Raw genomic sequence first — 22,456 nt, forward strand, 5'->3', positions numbered from 1 at the left:
TGCAATGAGTCTATTACAGCCCATAACAGCACTGCTAGGCATGGAAATGGATATAGCTCCTATGATGCATGCAAAACCATTTGGGAACAGTGTTTAGAGTATTAAGGTACTGGGCTGAGTACAGGGGTAACTGTGTGAAATGTAATGGCCTGAGATGTGCACAGGGTCAAACTAGATGATCTAACGGTCCTTAAACTCTATGGCTCCATGAAATCTACGAGTCCATGAGTGGAACTGGTCAAGACAGTTTCATTCAAAGAGAGTTCCATCAAAAAATGTGGCATCATGGGAACATATTGATTACAACGATAATTTCAAAGGGAGAAAGTCATCATGGACCCTCTCAATTTTCTCGTTTTGATGATGTCGAAACATATCCTAGAATTATAGCAATGTAGGACTGTAAGGGGCCTCAGGAAGTCACCTCATGCATCCCCAGGCCTGAGGCAGGATGAGTCTGTGCCCAGAATGCAAGAAGAATATTGATAAATTGGAGAGGGTTCAGAGACGAGCCATGAGAATGATTAAAGAATTAGAAACCAGGCCTTACAGTGATACACCCCAAGAGCTCGGTCTACTTAGCTTAACAGAGAGAAGGTTAAGGTGTGACTAGATTACAGTCTGTAAGTGTCGACATGGGGAACAAATCTACCAGAGACAGATCTAACATGATCCAATGGCAAGAAGTTGAAGCTACACAAATTCAGACTGGAAATTAAGCATCAATTTTTAATGGAGAGAGTAATTAACCACTGGAACAATTTATAGATTCATAAATTCTAGGACTGGAAGGGAACTCGAGAGGTCATCGAGTACAGTCCCCTGCCCTCATGGCAGGACCAAATACTGTCTAGACCATCCCTGATAGACATTTATCTAACCTACTCTTAAATATCTCCAGAGATGGAGATTCCACAACCTTCTTAGGCAATTTATTCCAGTGTTTAACCACCCTGACAGTTAGGAACTTTTTCCTAATGTCCAACCTAAACCTCCCTTGCTGCAGTTTAAGCCCATTGCTTCTTGTTCTATCCTTAGAGGCTAAGGTGAACAAGTTTTCTCCCTCCTCCTAATGACACTCTTTTAGATATCTGAAAACTGCTATCATGTCCCCTCTCCGTCTTCTCTTTTCCAAACTAAACAAACCCAATTCTTTCAGCCTTCCTTCACAGGTCATGTTCTCAAGACCTTTAATCATTCTTGTTGCTCTTCTTTGGACCCTCTCCAATTTCTCCACATCTTTCTTGAAATGCGGTGCCCAGAACTGGACACACTACTCCAGTTGAGGCCTAACCAGCGCAGAGTAGAGCGGAAGAATGACTTCTCGTGTCTTGCTCATAACACATCTGTTAATGCATCCCAGAATCACATTTGCTTTTTTTGCAACAGCATCACACTGTTGACTCATATTTAGCTTGTGGTCCACTAAAACCCCTAGATCCCTTTCTGCCGTACTCCTTCCTAGACAGTCTCTTCCCATTCAGTATGTGTGAAACTGATTGTTCCTTCCTAAGTGGAGCACTTTGCATGTGTCTTTGTTAAACTTCATCCTGTTTACCTCAGACTATTTCTCCAATTTGTCCAGATCATTTTGAATTATGACCCTGTCCTCCAAAGCAGTTGCAATCCCTCCCAGTTTGGTATCATCTGCAAACTTAATAAGTGTACTTTCTATGCCAATATCTAAGTCATTGATAAAGATATTGAACAGAGTCGGTCCCAAAACAGACCCCTGCTGAACCCCACTTGTTATACGTTTCCAGCAGGATTGGGAACCATTAATAACTACTCTCTGACTACGGTTACCCAGCCTGTTATGCACCCACCTTATAGTAGCCCCATATAAATTGTATTTGCCTAGTTTATTGGTAAGAATATCATGCGAGACCGTATCAAATGCCTTACTAAAGTCTGCAAAGAATCCTGTGGCACCTTATAGACTAACAGACGTTTTGGAGCATGAGCTTTCGTGGGTGAATACCCACTTCCTCAGATGCATGTAATGGAAATTTCCAGGGACAGGTATATATATGCTAGCAAGCAAGCTAGAGATAACGAGGTCAGTTCAGTCAGGGAGGATGAGGCCCTTTTCTAGCAGTTGAGGTGTGAAAACCAAGAGAGGAGAAACTAGTTCTGTAATTGGCAAGCCATTCACAGTCTTTGTTCAATCCTGAGCTGATGGTGTCAAATTTGCAGATGAACTGAAGCTCAGCAGTTTCTCTTTAAAGTCTGGTCCTGAAGTTTTTTTGCTGCAGGATGGCCACCTTAAGGTCTGCTATAGTGTGGCCAGGGAGGTTGAAGTGCTCTCCTACAGGTTTTTGTATATTGCCATTCCTAATGTCTGATTTGTGTCCATTTATCCTTTTCCATAGAGACTGTCCAGTTTGGCTGATGTACATAGCAGAGGGGCATTGCTGGCATATGATGGCGTATATTACATTGGTGGATGTGCAGGTGAATGAACCAGTGATGGTGTGGCTGATCTGGTTAGGTCCTGTGATGGTGTCGCTGGTGTAGATATGTGGGCAGAGTTGGCATCGAGGTTTGTTGCATGGATTGGTTCCTGAGCTAGAGTTATTATGGTGCGGTGTGCAGTTACTGGTGAGAATATGTTTCAGGTTGGCAGGTTGTCTGTGGGCAAGGACTGGCCTGCCACCCAAGGCCTGTGAAAGTGTGGGATCATTGTCCAGGATGGGTTGTAGATCCTTGATGATGCGTTGGAGGGGTTTTAGCTGGGGGCTGTATGTGATGGCCAGTGGAGTCCTGTTGGTTTCTTTCTTGGGTTTGTCTTGCAGTAGGAGGCTTCTGGGTACACGTCTGGCTCTGTTGATCTGTTTCCTTATTTCCTTGTGCAGGTATTGTAGTTTTGAGAATGCTTGGTGGAGATTTTGTAGGTGTAGGGGTTAGAGCAGATGTGGTTGTACCTCAGTGCTTGGCTGTAGACAATGGATCGTGTGATGTGCCCGGGATGGAAGCTGGAGGCATGAAGGTAGGCAGAGCGGTCGGTAGGTTTTCGATATAGGGTGATATTAATGTGACCATCACTTATTTGCACCGTGCTGTCAAGAAAGTGGACCTCCCGTGTAGATTGGTCCAGGCTGAGGTTGATGGTGGGGTGGAAGCTGTTGAAATCGTGGTGGAATTTTTCCAGAGTCTCCTTCCCATGGGTCCAGATGATGAAGCGTATGTAGCGTAGGTAGAGAAGGGGCGTGAGTGGACGAGAGCTGAGGAAGCATTGTTCCAGGTCGACCATAAAGATATTGGCATATTGTGGGGCCATGCGGGTGCCCATAGCAGTGCCACTGATCTGGAGATATATATTGTCATCAAATTTGAAATAGTTGTGTGTAAGTATAAAGGCACAGAGCTCAGCAGCCAGTTGTGCTGTGGCATCATCACGGTTAGTGTTCCTGACAGCTTGTATTCCATCTGTGTGTGGGATGTTTGTGTAGAGAGCCTCTACATCCATGGTGGCTAGGATGGTGTTTTCTGGGAGGTCACCAATGTATTGTAGTTTCCTCAGGAAATCAGTGGTGTCACGGAGATAGCTGGGAGTGCTGGTGGCATAGGGTCTGAGTAGAGAGTCCATATATCCAGACAGTCCTTCAGTGAGAGTGCCAATGCCTGAGATGATGGGGCGTCCAGGCTTTCCGCGTTTGTGGATCTTGGGTAGTAGATAGAATAACCCTGGTCGGGGCTCTAGGGGTATGTTGATTTCTTCTGGTGTTAGTGTAGGGAGTGTCCTGAGTAGATGCTGTAGTTTCTTAGTGTATTCCTCAGTGGGATCTGAGGGAAGTGGCCTGTAGAATTTGGTATTGGAGAGGTGTCTGGCTGCCTCCTTTTGGTAGTCAGACCTGTTCATGATGACAACGGCACCTCCTTTATCAGCCTCTTTGATGATAATGTCAGGGTGGTTTCTGAGGCTGTGGATGGCATTGCGTTCTGCACGACTTAGGTTGTGAGGCAAGCTATGTTGTTGTTCCACGATTTCTGCCTGTGCACGCTGGCGGAAGCATTCAATGTATAGGTCCAGGCTGTCAAAAACTTCAGGACCAGACTTCAAAGAGAAACTGCTGAGCTTCAGTTCATCTGCAAATTTGACACCATCAGCTCAGGATTGAACAAAGACTGTGAATGGCTTGCCAATTACAGAACCAGTTTCTCCTCTCTTGGTTTTCACACCTCAACTGCTAGAACAGGGCCTCATCCTCCCTGATTGAACTGACCTCGTTATCTCTAGCTTGCTTGCTAGCATATATATACCTGCCCCTGGAAATTTCCATTACATGCATCTGAGGAAGTGGGTATTCACCCACAAAAGCTCATGCTCCAAAACGTCTGTTAGTCTATAAGGTGCCACAGGATTCTTTGCTGCTTTTACAGATCCAGACTAATACGGCTACCCCTCTGATACTTATTAAAGTCTGGGTATACCACACCCACCGCTTCTCCCTTATCCACAAGACTCATTATCCTATCAAAGAAAGCTATCAGATTGGTTTGACACAATTTGTTCTTTACAAATCCATGCTGGCAGGAAGGATAGTGGTGGATTCTCCATCACTGACCATTTTAAAATCAAGATTTAATGTTTTTCTAAAAGATCTGCTCTAGGAATTGTTTTGGGGAAGTCTTACAGCCTGTGTCATACAGGAGGCCAGGCTAGTTGATCACAGTCGGCCCTTCTGGCCTTGGAATCAGTGGGAAATGTTTCATTTCACAGTCACCATTTTGATTTGTTTAGTCTCCACTTTTCTATGCTATGCAAATATGTCTAATAATATATTACACGTAGATATGTCATGTATATATTATCTATAGTACATCTGTTACATTGAATAGTTTAATAGCATAAAAAAGTTGAAAGAAGACAAATCAAAGGAAAATGATCCATTTTTACCTTATTGAGAATGTCCAACCATTTCCTTTCAAAACAAAATGTTCCAATGGACCCCGATCAATGTAATTTGGCCCTTGCTTTTCTTTGGAATGAAAAAATCCTTCACTATGTTGGGATTTCCTGTAGAACAAAAACTGCATTTTCCCATCTGCCCGGAGGAGTTTACCTTCATCTTTGACAGCTCTGATGCATCTTTTATCCTTTCGCATGAGCTGTGGAGGTGCATCTAGGAGCCAGGCTTTTGATCAGAGTGCGTATGTTGAGTCGTAACAAAGTGGTTAAAAACCAAGCCAATTTTCTGAGGAGAATTTACAGCAGGTGCTGCAAAAAAGAGAACACCCCTAAATGGTGGATTTAATTGCAAATAAAATAATAATAATTTCTCCCTCTTCTTTCCTCTATCACAGGCCATTCTGCAATCGATATTGGCTGTTTTTCTAAGAGGTGCTCTGGGTCAGGCATTATTTCAGGGCAGTCTTATGGCCTGTGTTATACAAAAGGTCAAACCAGGTGATCACAGTGGTCTCTTCCAGCCTTAGAATCGAGGATTCAATGGATGCATCACCCTGGAATGGGCTCTGCTGAGCCACTAGGGCTACACGGGGGCGGGAGTGTATTAAGGTCTGGTCAGCATAGGTGCAACCATAGCAGGTTTGCACCTTTTAATTAAAAAACACTCCAACTCCCGCAAAGTTTAGTGTCAGGGAGGATGATTTGCATCACTAAAGAGTCACAAAGAAAGCTGGGGGATCTTGAGTCACTGAATTTTCAAGGCCAGAAGGGACCATTAGATCATCTGGTCTGATTTATTCCTGTACAGCCCAGGCTGCAGAATTTCACCCAGTTACCCCTGTACTGAGTCCCAAAACCTGTGTTTGATTGAAGCAACTTCCAGGGAGGAATCCAGTCAGATGGAGAATCTACTCCTTCTCTTGGGAGTTTGTTCCAATGGATAATTGCACCCTTTAGGAGAAATTGATGCCTTATTTCTAACCGGAATGCGTCTGCCTTCTCCTCCAGCCTTAGGTCCGTGTTCTGCCTTCTCCATTAGGTTAAAGAGCACTTTAGCACTGATATATTCTCCTTGTGAAGCTACAAACACACCAGAGTCAAGCCCTCTTTCAGTCTTCTTTCCGAGAAGCTAAACAGATTGAACTTCTTACACTGGAGTGCCAGGATGGGGGGACGCAGCGGGGCAGGGCCCTATCACTTTTAAAAGTAAGAATATGTAGAACTTTTTAAGGGTGAGCAAAAGGGGAAGGGGGAAGCAGAGAGGAGAGAGTGAGGCGGGAGGGAGATCTTGCGGGGAAGAGGTGGGGCCTCAGGGGAAGGGGCGGTGCAAGGGCGGAGGCAAGGGGGGAAGGGTGGCACAGGGACAGGGTCTCAGGGTGAAGGGGCAGAGCCGGGGCACTTTTAAGGAGCTTCTGCTGCTCCTGTTCTTACATCCCTTCCAGGAAGAGCATTTTCTCCAGCTCTCATTATTTCCGTGGTTCTTCTCTGCACCCTCTCCAATTTTTCAACAGCTTTTTAAAAGATTAATTCTTGAACATCCAAGACATTGGATTGGCTCAACTGATGCAATTAGAAAACTTACACTCAAATTATGCAACCAGGGGTTAGTTTCCCCACCAGGCTGAATATAAATTATAGCTTCATTTGCTGCAATAGGGCCTTTTACAGTGCTGGAGAAGGATTCTCAGCTGATGCAAACAGGTGTATTTATACCGGCTGGGGATCTGACCCACTGACTCCAATGGGGCAGTGTCAGTTTACAGCAACTGAGGATCTGTCCGTTGATTCCAATGGAGCGATGCTGATTTACATTAGCTGGGGATCTGGCCCCACTGACTCCAATGGAGCGATGCCAATTTGCACCAGCTGGGGATCCACTGAGAGAGGGACTGCACAAACCCCAACACAGGCTGGGGGCCCAGACACAATCCCTGGCTCAAAAAGTGGACAGTCTAAATAGTCAAAGGGTGGGAGGGGAAACTGAGGCACAGAGCAGGGATGCCACTTGCTCCAGGTCACCCAGCGGAGCCAGGAATCGATGCCAGGTGGTCTATATCTTAGCGCAGCCCCCCTATCCACTGGACCTTTTTGATCTCCTGATCTCATGTTACAGCAGAACAAAATGATAGCAAAACCTACCACATCATATTTTCCAGACCTCCCCCATATGTCTGTGCCTTCCCCTCTTGCTGACCCCAAACCTGCGACTGATTTCCCTCCACAAATCTCTGGCAGCAATGGGCTGGGGGAAAGGATAAGGAAGGGGAAGCATTGAATAGATGGCGATTATTTCCCCCATCCGCAAACAATCTCTCTAGCTTTTCTAAGAAGAAAAAAATAAATAAAGGTGAAATCTATATCCTTGGTATATTACAGCCATTGGGTGCGGGGAAAACACCATAACTAATGCCAAGTGAATGAGAGCGTTAACAATAGGGGGCTTGGTATAAATAAATAAAATACAATCTGAAAATAATACACCCGTACACCCCCCCCATTCCACCGCAAATAAAAACAGATTTCTTATCCTGGGTGGAAATTGACTAACCGTTATGGCACATGAGGCATGAAACATCCAGTTAGGAAGGGCTAGAGATATATATTGTGTTTTTAAAAGGGAACAGCCGCGTGCCAGAGAGAAAGGCCGGGTGAATTATCTCAATGGAAATCAGGTCAATAAAACCCCCCACAAGTGCCCAGCATGGAGATCATGCACTTTTTAACTCTCACTTACTTCATTATACATGGTCCTTACATTAATGAACACCCCAGCGGTAGCAGTCCGAGGAAGCTTGGGCAGCAGAGAAAGCACCGGGTTTCTGACAATGGACCGGCTTGCGGAGTCCTTTTAGTTTGTCTCTCAAGTCTCTGGACTCCTGCATTCTGTTCCCAGTCCAGAGAAGAGAGCGGAGCCTAGTGGTTTAGAGAGGGAGTCTGAAAGTACTGGGTTCTGTCCTTTGCTTTCAGAGGGGAGTGTGGTGTAGTGGTTAGAGGAGAGAGCGGTTGGCTGGGAGTCAGAACACCTGGATCCTATCCCCAGCTCTGGCCAGCCCCCAAAGGGGTTATATGTATCACACCATCTCTCTCTCTCCAGACATAATCCTCCTCCATCTATCTCAGGATCTGTCCTGCCATTTCAATGAAAAGTCATTGCTCAGCAGTATAGATACGATGAGCACGTCCCTTTCAGACTGCCCTGTACTGAACAGGAATCCTGGTACCAGAGTGGAACTATGGGGCCATCTACTCAAGTATCCCGTCTGGAACAGAAGCTAGAACCAGCTATAAGAAACCCTTAGGGGTCACTTATGGAATAACCAGCCACTAGGAATAACCAGCCTAAGGTGTCTACCTGAACCCCCCATCACTGAGTGGCTGGTTTAGTCTGATCCCCAACCATTTAGTTCAGCCAAAGGAAGGATTTCCTAATGGTTAGGGACACTAGCCTAGGCGCTAAGAAATGTGGGATCAATTCCCTGATCTACCACAGACTCCACTTCCCTTCTCTGGCCCTTGGTTTTTCCATCTGTAAAATGGAGAGAATAATCCTTCATTTATCTATTTAGACTGTGAGCTGTGTGGGGCAGGGACTCTCTCTCACTGTGTGTCTGGGCAGCAGCCAGCACAACAGGGGCCATGATCTTGGTTGGGGTCTGAGTAGCACCTGGCACAAGGGGTGCCCTGATCTCACTGAGGGTCTGGCCAGTGCCTGGCACAATGGGTGCCCTAATCTAAGTCAGGGACTGTGCAGCGCCTGGCACAGTGGTATGTTGTGGATGCTAAATATTTTGAAGTTCTAATTAACAGGGTTCATCTAGGTCAGATAAATTGATCATGCTCCACTACTGATCAGGTGTCTGCATCAGCTAAAATCAGGTGTTAATAATTACTGTTCTGGGGGAATGTCTCTCTCTTTATTTTGGGTGTTAGCTAATATTTTTTAAGCATAGCAAAAATAGTAATAACGATCATATAGAAATGTCTCCTCTCCATTAACCTTCATACTTAAGGAACAAGCCTATCAACACCGTCACAGGAGATTATGCCAGTCTGATTGGATTAAATTCAGCAGATTGGCACATCAGAAAAATAATCAGGCTGTTAAAGACAAGGGAAAATAATTTCTTTCTGCGATCCGGGGCCGTTGTGTTCATAATAACGCAGTGGGGCGTGCAGATAGGAGGGGGAATTGTAAAGCGCGGAGGAGACAATAGGCTTCTGAAGGCTGATTCCAATCCCATGCAAACAGGGAAGAGATGAGGATGAGTTAACCCCTTGGGTGCTGCCTGAAGGAATCCTGAGAGCCAAAGATTTGCCTAGAACAGATTTCTATGCATATACAGCGCCAGCGTTCACTCTGCCAGAATTCTAAGGATGTTAGATGAGAAGGGAACTTGATCTGTATGGGCCATTCAGTGCTTAGCTCCTGACTCTTTTCTTCTGTGTCTGTACAGCACCTAGTGCAATGGGGTCCTGGTCCATGGCTGGTGCTTCTGTGCGCTACCATCACACAAGTATTAAATAACTAGGAGCTGAATGCCCGGGCTGTTGCATAGGTGGAATTTGTGTAGTCGTGTATGTAAAAAAGCCAAAAATGGCAGAGAACGTACAAACTAGAGGATGGTAACAGACCGCGAATCCCAGGGATAACTGACCTAACCTATGCTTGGAGCTCTTTCTGTCATGTCACACTGACTCAGCAGACATTCTAGGGTTCAGTGACACACACTGACAATCCTGGAATCTGGTTATCTAGCTAAAATGGCTGAGGATGCTGGCTGCAATGGTGTTATTTTAGTGGGGTGGTAATTTGTCAGGTGAGTCCCAGCCAACGCATTGCACGTGCCACATTGGGGCTGGAAGGGAACACATTTCAGACACCTAGGTATGGATGGGAACTGGGACCCCGTCGAGGGGAAAGGCCCCATTCCCCACCCCTCTGAGCCAGCCAGTCCCCTACTAATCTGAGTTTGCAATCCAGGAGGACAACTCCCTTATCCCAGCCCCTCTGCAACTGTCTTTAGAGCCAGGCTGCTTAATGTCAACAACGTCATGATGCCGGGAGCAGAGGCAGCAGTAGGAATGAAAGAGAGCAGCAAGTGCTGCAGGGGCGTCAAATTCAAAGGATCCGGGCCATTAACTGGGACATGGTCCCTAAGGAGTAATGGCTGGGGCAAGTGTAAGCCTCACTCGCTCATTCTGTCGCCCTCTAGTGGTAGCAGGGAGCCACATATAGAGGTTGCTGAGCCTACTACAGCTTTAGATCTTTTAGCTCAGGCTTGGGACCTGATTAAGAGAAAGCCCTGGTTCCATCCCTGCTGCCGGCCACAGCTGAGCACGGAACAGATATTTTGGCTTGTTGGCAACATCAAAAAATCAGGGGGAAAAATTATTTCAGCTCAGACTGAAAATGAAAATTTTCAGCAAATCAAAAAATTGGAAAAAAAATCACCTTGATTTCTACCATTTTTTGACATTTGGGGATTTAAAAAAATAAGATGAAAGGAAATTTTGAAACAGTCATTTTGAACTGAAAAATCAAAACACATCAATGTTTTTTGGTGGGATCAAAACGAACAATGCAACAACGCCATGAAAATCCACCAAACATGCCGGTGTCACCAAATCTGCATTTATTGCCCCAAAGATGTTTTGGCCAAAACGTGTAACCCACCTCTCCTGCCAGGGTACCGTGCTCCATGGACCAGGGAGCTGGTACCTTCTTTTTAGCCAAGCTTTCCCCATAACACCAGCCCTTGGCAGTTCACACAAGGGGAAGATTATGCCGGGTGCTGTGGCTGCCAAGCCCCTGCGGGACACTCAGGAATTGAATGCATCTTGCTCTAGGCATCCTCTCCTGCCTAACAAATCATGCTGATGAGATGTGAGGACAAGACTGGCTGATGTATTTTTCCCCGGCTGGTTTGAGGAGCAGGGAAGTTCAGTCACCGCTTGGTTCGTTGCACAGAAGAGCAATAGGATTCTGTCCCCTGAGCTCCGAGAGTCTGGGACAAATAAATTCATCCAGGAGCAGAAAGGCAAATATTCTTATCCCTGTTATGGAGGGTGGAGGAAAGTGATACACAGAGAGGGGAAGGGACTTGCTGTGGCAGGAGATGAGAACAGAACTCAGCAGTCCCGGCTCCCAGTCCCCCACTCCAATGGAGCTGGGAATAGAACCCAGGGGCCCCGACGCCCAGTCCTCCTCATTCTAACCATTTGATCTCAATCCCCTCCCAGAGTTGGGAATAGAACCAAAGGTCCTGACTCTCAGCCCCCCTTACCTAACCATTAGACCAGAGGTGGGCAAACTACGGCCCGCGGGACCCTCCTGCCCAGCCCCTGAGCTCCTGCCCTGGGAGGCTAGCCTCGACCCCTCCCCTGCTGTTCCCCCTCTCCCGCAGCCTCAGCTGCAGGCGCAATGCTCTGGGCAGCGGGCTGCGAGGTCCTGGGGCAGCGCAGCTGCACAGCCAGGGCCTGACCCGGTGCTCTGTGCTGCGCGGTGGTGTGACTGGCTCCAGCGGGCAGCGTGGATGTAGTGCCGCCAGCCACCGGTGCTCCAGGTAGCGCGGTAAGGGAGCAGGGAGGGTGGGATAGAGGGCAGGGGAGTGCAGGGTGGTGGTCAGGGGGCAGGGGTGTGGATGGGGTCAGGGTGGTCAGAGGGCAGGGAACAGGGGGGTTGAATGGGGGCAGGGGTCCCAGGGAGGCAGTCAGGAAGGAGAGGAGGGGTTGGATGGGGTGGTGGGGGGCAGTCAGGGGCAGGGGTTCCAGGGGCGGTCAGGGGACAGGGGTGGTCAGATGGGGCAGGGGTCCCAGGGAGGCAGTCAGGAAGGAGAGGAGGGGTTGGATGGGGTGGTGGGGGGCAGTCAGGGGCAGGGGTTCCAGGGGCGGTCAGGGGACAGGGGTGGTCAGATGGGGCAGGGGTCCCGGGGGAGCAGTCAGGAAGGAGAGGAGGGGTTGGATGGGGTGGTGGGGGGCAGTCAGGGGCAGGGGTTCCAGGGGCGGTCAGTGGACAGGGGTGGTCAGATGGGGCAGGGGTCCCGGGGGAGCAGTCAGGAAGGAGAGGAGGGGTTGGATGGGGTGGGGGGGGCAGTCAGGGGCAGGGGTTCTAGGGGCGGTCAGGGGCCAGGGGTGGTCAGATGGGGCAGGGGTCCCGGGGGAGCAGTCAGGAAGGAGAGGAGGGGTTGGATGGGGTGGGGGGGGCAGTCAGGGGCAGGGGTTCCAGGGGCGGTCAGGGGACAGGGGTGGTCAGATGGGGCAGGGGTCCCGGGGGAGCAGTCAGGAAGAAGAGGAGGGGTTGGATGGGGTGGTGGGGGCAGTCAGGGGCAGAGGTTCCAGGGGCAGTCAAGGGACAGCAAATGGGTGGGTTGGATGGGGCAAGAGTCCCAGGGCGGGGGGGCCGTCAGGGGGCAAGAAGCAGGAGGGGTCGGATAGGGGCAGGGCTGGGCCATGCCTGGCTGTTTGGGGAGGCACAGCCTCCCCTAACCGGCCCTCCATACAATTTTGGAAACTCAGTGCGGCCCTCAGCCCAAAAAGTTTGCCCACCTCTGCACTAGACCTATTTTTGGATCTATGCCAGCTCTGAGTGGGAATGGAGTCTAATGGTTAGCGTACTGGGGGCTCAGAGCCAGGACCCCTGGGTTCTATTCTCAGCTCTGGGAGGAAAAGATAGTGGGTAAAGTTGGGGGGCAGGGGGGCTGGGAGTCAGGGCTCCAGGGAGGATTGGGAGCCAGGACACCTAGGCCCCTTCCCCACAGGTTGGGGGAGGGAATGTATTACCCCCCCATATGGGTGGATTAGACCCACAGCTCCTTTCCCAGCATATTAAGGGCTTGGCTACACTCACACTTTACAGCGCTGCAACTGGGGTGTGAAAAAACACCCCCCTGAGCGCTGCAAGATACAGCGCTGTAAAGCGTTAGTGTAATCAGGGCAGCAGCGCTGGGAGCACGCTACACCCGTAAGGGATGTGGTTTACATGGAGCGCTGGGAGAGCTCTCTCCCAGCGCTGCCGCTCTGACTACACTCACACTTCGCAGCGCTGCAACTGGGGTGTGAAAAAACACCCCCCTGAGCGCTGCAAGATACAGCGCTGTAAAGCGTTAGTGTAATCAGGGCAGCAGCGCTGGGAGCGTGGCTCCCAGCGCTGCACGCTACACCCGTAAGGGATGTGGTTTACATGGAGCGCTGGGAGAGCTCTCTCCCAGCGCTGCCGCTCTGACTACACTCACACTTCGCAGCGCTGCAACTGGGGTGTGAAAAAACACCCCCCTGAGCGCTGCAAGATACAGCGCTGTAAAGCGTTAGTGTAATCAGGGCAGCAGCGCTCCCAGCGCTGCACGCTACACCCGTAAGGGATGTGGTTTACATGGAGCGCTGGGAGAGAACTCCCGCTCTGAGAACTGCCGCTCTGAGTACACTCACACTTCGCAGCGCTGCCGCGGCAGCGCTTTGAAATTCCAAATGTAGCCATACCCTAACACTCCATAAAAGCTGCACTAGGCAAATAAATAGAGCAGTAAGTAAATCAGGGGTGGTTTCTATAACTCTTGTTCCTCTCCTGAGTGCTTTGCCCCATGATGCCTTAGATTGGGGACCAGAATAGCCTGGATAGATACAAATGGAAGAGGCCATTCTCCTTGCAATAACAGCTCCCATACAGGCCTTGCTATGACAAGATACAGGCTTTATTGAGAACAAATGGTAACCATAAAGGGGCGAGGGGGGCGGCTGTCTGAGAGCAGATCCATTGCTATCAGGCGTTGTGTGAGAAATATGGGGGTTAAGGAGAAGATGGCAGGGGAGTGGTGTCTGGTGGGGGTGGCGGGAATGACTCCTTGGCTCTGTCCCCAGCTAGGGGGAGAGGAGTGAAATCTAGAGGGGTGAGCCCAGGGGGATTGGGAGTCAGGACTCCTGGGTTCTATTCCCAACTCTCTTTGGTGAGTCACTTGCTCACTCTGCAGCAGGAGGCTAACAAGGCCACATGTGACTATCAAGGGGATTAATTAGCAAGTATTTTAATGAGCATAACTATTAATTGCTGTTGTTATTACTCCTGGAAAGTTTTCTGCCCTGATCTAAGCCACAGCCTGTTTTCCTCTTGCGCTGCACAGTCCCTGCTCTGACTCTGTTCCGGGGGCTAGTGGTAAAGGGTCTTTAGGACACTTGGGTTCTAGTCTCAGTGCTGGAAGGCTAGCGGAGTCTAGTGATTAGATAGGAGGGAGGATAGGAGTCTGGTCTCCTGGGGTCTGTCCCCTGATCTGTGAGGGAAGTGATGTCTAGTGGTTAGAACAGGGGGTCTGGGAGTCAGGGCTTCTGGGTTCTGTCTTCTGACCTGGGGGTGGGGAGTGGAGGACAACAGGAAAGAGTTGGGAAGAACCAGGACCCACAAAACACTGGCAAGAGCAACATCAGAGAGTCCCATGTTTGTCCAATGTCTGCACCTTCCATTGACACATACCCTTGCCCAGGCCTGGGAAACTACTCTCAGCACCAGTCCCGCATCGCCTGGTCTTGGCCCAACCTCTGCAGCCCCAGAGAGGGGGAACAGATATCAAATGACATGAGATGAGGAATTCACCGAAAGAAAGGACAGAAACTGCAGTTGCCACCATTCCAGGCTAGAGCTCCCAGCATAGGGGCAGAACCCAGGAGTCCAGACTCCTTCCTCTAATCACTAGAACCCCCTCTCCCCCTAGAGCTGAGCTCAGAACCCAGGAGTCCTGACTCCCTTCGCTAATCACTAGAACTCCCTCTCCCCCCCAAGCCGAGCTCAGAACCCAGGAGTCCTGACTCCCTTCGCTAATCACTAGAACCCCCTCTCCCTCCAGAGCTGAGCTCAGAACCCAGAAGTCCTGACTCCCTTCTCTAATCATTAGAACCCCCTCTCCCCTCAGAGCTGAGCTCGGAACCCAGGAGTCCTGACTCCCTTCGCTAATCACTGAAACCCCCTCTCCCCCGAGAGCCGACCTCAGAACCCAAGAGTCCTGACTCTCTTCTCTAATCACCAGAACCCCCTTTCCCCCCAGAGCTGAGCTCAGAACCCAGGAATCCTGACCTTCATTCTGGCCCTGCATCTTTGAGTGATTTGCAGCTGTGTGCTCCAAGGAGGCAGCACAGATGACCTGCATTAATTTCTCCCAGATCCACAGTTAATCTGAAATCATAAAATGCTCCCCCTGCAGCACCCGTTGGTCCTGCCAAACCCCCTCCTGGGTCTCCCCCCCTACTCTCACGGAGTCCTTGATGCCTCCTGCCTGGACACTATGAATGGAGATCCCGTGCAGGGAGGGGATGGCGCTGACCCACGCGCTTGCCTACCATGCCTGCACACGCTCTGTGGTATTAACAGGAGCCAAATGCCCCTTTGTGTCAGCTGAATCAGACCGCACAGGGGGCTGGGGAGGGGAGAACTAAAGGGGCCATTTTTTAACACAGCCACTCCCCGCACTATGTCAGTCACCAGTCACCTCTTTGCAGGAGCTGTTATTGGCAGCGCTGGAGATACCTAGCATGGTTAGAAGTCTGAGGGGAAGGGGGATGGATGCTTCACAGGCTGCAAAGAACCTACCCTGCTGTCGGGAGGGAACGCGGGGGGGCGGCGGGACACTGCCTTATGTGCCAGGCTAGGGTCCAAGAGACGGAGATATTTCATAGAGTTTAAAGCCAGAAGGGACCAATCATCTAGTCTGACCACCTGTATACCACAGGTCATTCAGTTTCACCCAAACACCCCAACTTTAGATCTGGGATCAAATCTAGAAAAAAGGAAAATTCCACTGCACCTCTTCCTTTTGATCATGTCAAATCTGTTCATTTTGAGAAGGTAAATCTCATCTCCTACCACAGCAAAGGCAAACTAAAATGCATCAAAAGATCACATGGAAACAAAACTTTTACTCCTTCTCAAAATGAAATGTTTCCACAAGATCAAAAGAAAATAATTCAATGGAACCGAATCAAACTTTTTTGGTGGGATTTTCCTTCCCTGGAAAATTTCTGCTTTGGAACAAAAACAAATTTCAAAATGTCAGAATTCATAGAAAAGTCAAAACAAAACTAATCGAGACAACCCAGTGGAAATGCAACGACTTACCATCTGAGAACAAAATGAGAAAGTCAAAATGATTCGTTCTGATTTCTTCCTGACAATAAATTTGTCAAAATTGACATGTTCCTGCAACGTTTCCATGTTAACCAAACTGCATTTTCCAACAGAAAATTGTTCTGTCTAAAAATTTTCTATTACATCCCACTCTGATGCTTTCCAGCTACCGGCGATCTACTGGACTGAGGACTGGACTGTTCATGCTGGGCGCTACACAGATCCTGACAGATCAGGCCCCCATTTGCCAGGCGCTGCACAGACCCCAATTGAAATCAAGGCCCCCATCATGTTAAGCACTGCATAGAGAAAATCAGAGCCAGATCCTCCCTTGAAGAGCTCACAGTCTGAGCAGACAAGTGGGAGGGGAAACAGAGGCCCAGAGAGAGGAAGGAACTTGCCCATGGTCACCTAACAGGACACTGGCAAAGCAGGATCAGAACCTAGGAGTCCCATTAGACCACACTGCCCCTCACTCTTTCCATTCAGTTGCCTCTGACAGCATGCAGGGGCTCTGAATGAGTCCAGATCTCTCTTTGCTGGGCCTATGGCCATTTACATTTAAATAGATCTCTGTGCATCAAAGCCAGTCTGGCTGGGAATGGGAATATCTGCAGGTTGAGTGGAGGATAGGGCACAGGGGCGGGGAGGGGGAGAGATGGCTAGCTGCCAAAGCCCCTGTGACACAGGGCTTGGCTTTGCATGCTTCCTCGAGCTGAGCTGCATGGTGTGCGTAGGGAGGGGGCACCCGTAGAGTGTTTGGTGTAGGGAGATACATGCAGAATGTGTGTGTGTGTAGGTGTCTGCATGCACAGCAGGGAGTTTAGGAAATCTGTGTGATACCTGCCCCTGTGAAGAGCAGAAGGGCTAGGTACCACTTCAGCTCTAAAATAGGTGGGATAGAACCCAGGGGCCCTGCCTCTCAGCCACCCTGCTCTAACCACTAGACCCCACCCACCTCCCAGAGCTGGTGATCGAACTCAGGAGTCCTGTAGAGCCCTAAACGTTCTGACTCAAGCTCACAAAGGGGTGCCAGAACTGTCCCACCCCAAACACCCCCACAAGACCTGGTCATAAACACTTCTCTCTCCTCTTTGCCCTAGTCTAAAGAAGCTTAGGGAATTGAAATATTAAATGCAGCTGGCAACTGGGATGAAGGGGAATAATATATATATATATAAACTGCACGCAAAATCAATCCAATTACATTGTGCAACCAGATGAGCAGTTTAGGGTAATTCAGTTATTTCAAACCCTGCCTCAAATTCTCAGTCCCAGTGGAATAAACTCTGATTAGCCGCCCACCCCCAATCTGGAAACTGACAAAGGGAAAGGTGCAGGAGGATTAAAAGCAAGGAGAGCTGGGGGAAATGCTCTTTGTTCTCATTGTTAAGGACAAGGAAAGGATAGTTGGCACTGTCAGGACCTAGGCAGCTATAGCTCCACCTCCATGCCTTGTTCGCACCCCTAGGAGCTATTGTTGCAGGCTGTCTGCACACTCAGGCGTACATCTCTCAGTTCTCAATGGTGTGTATGTCTGGGGATGGTTCGATGGATACAGGAATATGGAGGGGAGATGGATTGAGATGGATAGAGGGGAGTGTATGGGAATGGATATATAGCTATTACAAACGGATGGACAGAGTATAAATCTGCCTAGATAGACAAGCATTTCCTTATACCCCCAGGCTCTGGGCAAGGCACCACAAATAGCCCCAGCGCTGGGGTATTTCACACCTTTGATGCTCCCTGCACGTTGGAGGACCCTGGCATGCTGGCTTCCGGAGCAGCTGTTTGGATTGTCCCTTCCCTGATGTGGTACCATCTACAAGGCAGCAGCTTTGCCTGCAGCCAGTGTCGGGTCTAACTGAGGCCAGGAGCTCTTGCAAGATTAACTAGGCATCTCTTTTAACTGTGTGCTTTGATCAGCAGGGGAGCTTTGGAAGCTATTTAGGAGGTCTTTTAAGAGAGGCCAGGTGAGAGCACAGAGGCAAATCCCCCATTAAATATTTAAACTAATGCAACCCACGGAGCCACATCATCTCATTTGCTGCAAAAACTGTGGTCAATGCAACCCAGCAAGGATTAAAAGGTGGAAGGATAAGAATCTATGATACAGGCTGCTGGCCACAGGCTCTGAAAGGCCCCTGGAGGCCTGGCTTCGGCTTTAGGGTGGCACAGTGGGATGCAGGACAACTGTGTTCAGTTCCTGGGGCTGCCTAAAGCTCCCCATGTACCCAGATTGCTTAGGCTGGGAGATGGGTTCCTGGGTTTTTTGAAAATCCCAGATGCCACCTCTCTGTGCCTCAGTTTCCCCATCTGTAAAATGGGATAATGATCCTTTGTCTGTTTAGATGGCAAGCACTGTGGGGCAGAGACTGTCTCTTAAAGTATGTGTTCAGCACCCAGCTGGATGGGGGCCATGATCTCGGTGGGGGCCTGTGCAGCACCCAGCACAGTGGGGGCTCCAGTCTCTGTTGAGGTCTGTGCAGTGCTCACCACTCCGCTTGACTGAAAGTGGCCAGATCCCCAGCTGGTGTAAATCAGCATCAATCCATTGGCATCAACAGCCAGATCAGCATCACTCCACTGGAGTCAGCAGAACTCCTGCTGATTAATACCAGCTGAGGATCTGTCCAGTACAAAGGGATGCCCAAGGAGACAGTACAAGTTCAATCAATCTCGCGCGCGCAGTCGAGCTGCGGGAGGGTTATGGCTGGGAATGCTGTTTCATTCATCTCTCTCGCTCCCTCCTGACTCCCACTATCTGATGTTATTAATAGTTATTATTTAGATAGCTCCTGACAGCACATGACTCACTGTAAAGGCAACGGGCCAGACTCTTCCTGCTGTAGCTACATGTGTGTTCCCGACCTGAGCTGGGAATTGAGCCCAGGAGTCTCAACTCCCACCCTCTAGAGTCTAACCATGAGAACCCACTCCCCTCCATGAGCTGAGAATAGAACCCAGGAGTCCTGGCTCCCAGCCCCCACCCCCACAAACACTCTAACCACTAGACACCACTCCCCTCCCAGAGCCAGGGAGAGAATCCAGGAGTCCTGACTCCCAATCCTGTCCTCTGTCCACACGACTTCCTGCATAAAGCCACATTCTATGCAAAGTCTAGGATCCTGCCCATCCCCTTAGTATCAGACCTCCCCCATTCCTGGCCTGAACTACTTCACTGGATGCTAAATGGAGGTGGTGGGGGGATCAAGTGCTGTGAGCAAGACAGCAATTAATCTTGGCCCAGGAGCATCGCAGCAGCACAGGCCCTGCCACCCTTGTCTCATAAATCTTCCCTTAAACTCCCCTCCATGCTACCAGCTGCTCTGCCAGACGGCAGGAAGACTGGAAATGTCCTTGAAGCCCGGGGGAATCTGTGCTGAAAAAGCTCAGGTGTCTACGTGGAAGGGAGCAGGCTGCGGCGTTGGTGAAATGGTGCTGCATGCTGCAGCAGAAGCTTAGGAGCTGGGGATCCGGGGGAAACCGGCTTTCCCCTCCCGCACTGCCATCATTAAAGAACTGGCCAGGGGGGTTGGGGTTTCTGGCAGGGATTTTATTTTCACTCCCAGTGCCCTAGTTAAAATCCAGTTCAGTTAATGCCATTTCTCCAAGCCACCAGCTGTTGGATACATCAGTCGTCCTAAAGTGTTGCTGGCATGGGTAGAAATGTTCCACCCCAGAGGCAGCTGCATTTCAGTGCTTGTCAAGAGATCCCTGTATAAATATCTGCCCAAACCTGTGTCTCCACCTCAGGACCAAGTGACATGTCCCTGTATAAACAACTGCTCCACCCCAGAGGCAGCTGCATGTCAGCACCTGTCAAGGAATCCCTGTATAAACAGATGTCCCACACCAGAGCTACCTGCACGTCAGTGCCAGGTGAGGGATCCCTGTAGTAAACAGCCCCTGCACTTCACCCCAGAGCATGCTGCATCTCAGCACCAGACTAGGGATCCTTGTATAAATAGCTGTCGCTATATTAAACAGCCTGTAGAATGGGTACCTTCACAGAGCCTCCTCTTGCCTGATTCCCCTCAAAACACTCAGCGCAGTACGGGCCCTTCCCGAACGCGCTGACAGGCTCTTACTCACTGGGCTCTCTGCAGCCTGAGCAGCCCCTGGGAGTGGGCGAGGGACAGGCTGGGAAGCGGCCCTGTACACTGGCTGAGCTGCTTCTGTTCAGAGGCACAGAGCTCCACACAGCGGAGCCAGTAAGGGGAGAGGAGAAAGAGACAGGGCTACGCCTGGGGATACAGAGATAAATGCGGAAGATGGGGATTGAAGGATCAATAGAGAGCTCTATACTGGGGCTGGATAGAGGGGCTCTGTACTGCAGGTAAGAGCAGAGCTGAATGTTAGATGGGTGGCTGTGGACAGATGGCTATGCTGAGACACCAACTCACCTGGCTTTGCAGGTTTCAAATACTACCAAGGCTGTGCTCCCATTTCTATCACCTTGTGGTGTCATCCAGTCCCCATGTGTGGATTCAAGTGAACTGCTGCTGCAGGCAGTTCCAGTCTCACTCCATTACTAGTGCCTGGGAACTTTTCATCTGACCCTGGCATTATTATTAACATCATTATGGTGGGACCTAAACTGAGACTGGATCCCAACTGAGATCAGAAACCACATTATGCCGGGTGCTGCAGAAGCACACCGTAATAGACAGTCTCTGAACTGAACAGCTTACAATCTAAAAAGAACAAGGGTGAGAGGGGAAACGGTGGCACTGAGAGGGGAAAGGGCTTGACGCAGAAAAGCAAGCAGAAAAACCTAGGTGTCCTGTGTCCCGCCGCAGTTCCCTTATCACAATGTCTGTCTGCCTGATTGCATCAAGGCACATTTGTTCTGCTGCAGCAGCGTGAAGAAATGAATCTACCCTGCTCCATGCAACATCTGGGGCCTGCCCTGGAGCGGAGTGTCACATTCAGATCCCTGCAGATGGCAAAGGGCAGGGAGGTCACCAAGGAAAGCGAGAGGCAGGGAATGGGACCAGACAAGCACACTGATCTGCTTCCGTAAATGTCTGAGGCAGCCTGTGATGGGGAGAGGGGGCCGCTCGGGTCATGGCTGGGACGCTGGCTCCAATGGAAAACAGGAGTGAAGGATCCAGAGGGTCCCGCTGCACTCTCAGCATTTCCCCACACACAGACATCCACACTCTTGCAGATGAAACATCTGCTGAGCACAGCACAACAAGAGCTGGGTAACGTTTTCTGACCAAAACTTCTATCAGCAAAAAATTCAGCTCCATTTCCTGAATTTGTATTGGTTTCACCAAATTGTTCAGGGGCGGGAGAGGAGGGGAATATTCTGAAAAAATAAAAAAAGTTATAATTTTTCGTTGCAAAATTGCTTTTCACTTTATTTTAATTTTAAAACATTTTTAAAATGTCCCAAAACAAAACACTGGTTTAGACTTTTTGACTCACTGAAAATTTTGAAAAGTTTTGTTTTCTGTTTGATCCCAAACATATTTTTCCCTGATTTTTCAGAATTGCCATACACTGAGAAACCCATTATTTGCACTGCTCTGGCTACAAGTCCCCCCTGTGCCATCCCCTAGGTAGGGCCCCTTGGCTAAAGACCACCAGCTCTAGTGGTAGCAGCTCATGTTTCTAGCTCTGGATGTCCCGGGTTCAGTACCTGATGTGTTGTCCAAGAGAAAGCCCTCACTCAGCTACACATTACAGCCCGGCATGGAATTAACACGACAGGTGCAGTCCCTCCCCAGTGCTATCAATTCCAAATGCTGCTGTGCTGCATGGTTTGATGCACTGCAAGGTGCAGTACCTCCTGCTGCCACTTGGGGCCTGGTGCAGCTGCTGCCAAGGTGACTGCAGGTGGCAGAGGGAAGAAATATAGAGCGGGGGATGCAGGCTGCAATGTGGCTATTTCAGTTCAGAGTAATTTGCACACGCTTCCTGTTGCCTGTTTCCACCTCTTTGTCTGGGCTGTGTCTGCCAATGGGCAATTTTATATGGTCCATTGGGACTGGAATATAATTTCTATGGACCTGTGCAAGGCAAGACTCTGTCTGCTCGATTTTCCACCTTAAAATCACATCATTCCGATTACTCTCTTGGAATTTTTCAGGTCATGTGGGGGACTTGCTCCTTCAATTCCCATCTGATATCTGGAGCAAAAAGTTCTGTGCATTCAAGAAGTAGTTGTGAATCTTGGTTTCCAGCCAGCAAAGGGAAGGATGGCGGTTCAGGGGCTATCAGCTGTTAAAGGGGAGGTAGACACAGAGCAGGGTACAGAAGAAGTTCAGTTTCCATGGTGGACAATCAGTGACTGAAAGGGTGCAATGAGTGTGGCTCTCAGTGGCCTTGTGCCCTATGCAGTCATTTACACTCGTGTAAATTGAGTGTGAAACACTAGGGATCTTGTTCTCTTTTTCTGAACCTTGTGCAATCATTTACACTAGAAA

The 22,456-nt window shown here is 49.5% G+C and overlaps 1 protein-coding gene and 1 long non-coding RNA gene across 5 annotated transcripts in view; both read right to left on the reverse strand.

The window, feature by feature from the left end:
• Positions 1 to 22,456, reverse strand: part of MACROD1 (mono-ADP ribosylhydrolase 1) — a 208,039-nt gene that overhangs the window by 107,292 nt on the left and 78,291 nt on the right. The gene's annotated exons all lie outside the window — the stretch shown is intronic.
• Positions 131 to 16,222, reverse strand: LOC115654270. The gene is made up of 3 exons (XR_004001150.1): positions 16,210 to 16,222; positions 1,777 to 1,785; positions 131 to 648 (listed from the first exon to the last, which is right to left on the reverse strand). It is a non-coding gene; the product is annotated as an uncharacterized LOC115654270 (long non-coding RNA).

Source organism: Gopherus evgoodei, chromosome 7 (genome assembly GCF_007399415.2).
Source record: "Gopherus evgoodei ecotype Sinaloan lineage chromosome 7, rGopEvg1_v1.p, whole genome shotgun sequence".
In the NCBI taxonomy this organism is placed as follows: domain Eukaryota; kingdom Metazoa; phylum Chordata; order Testudines; family Testudinidae; genus Gopherus; species Gopherus evgoodei.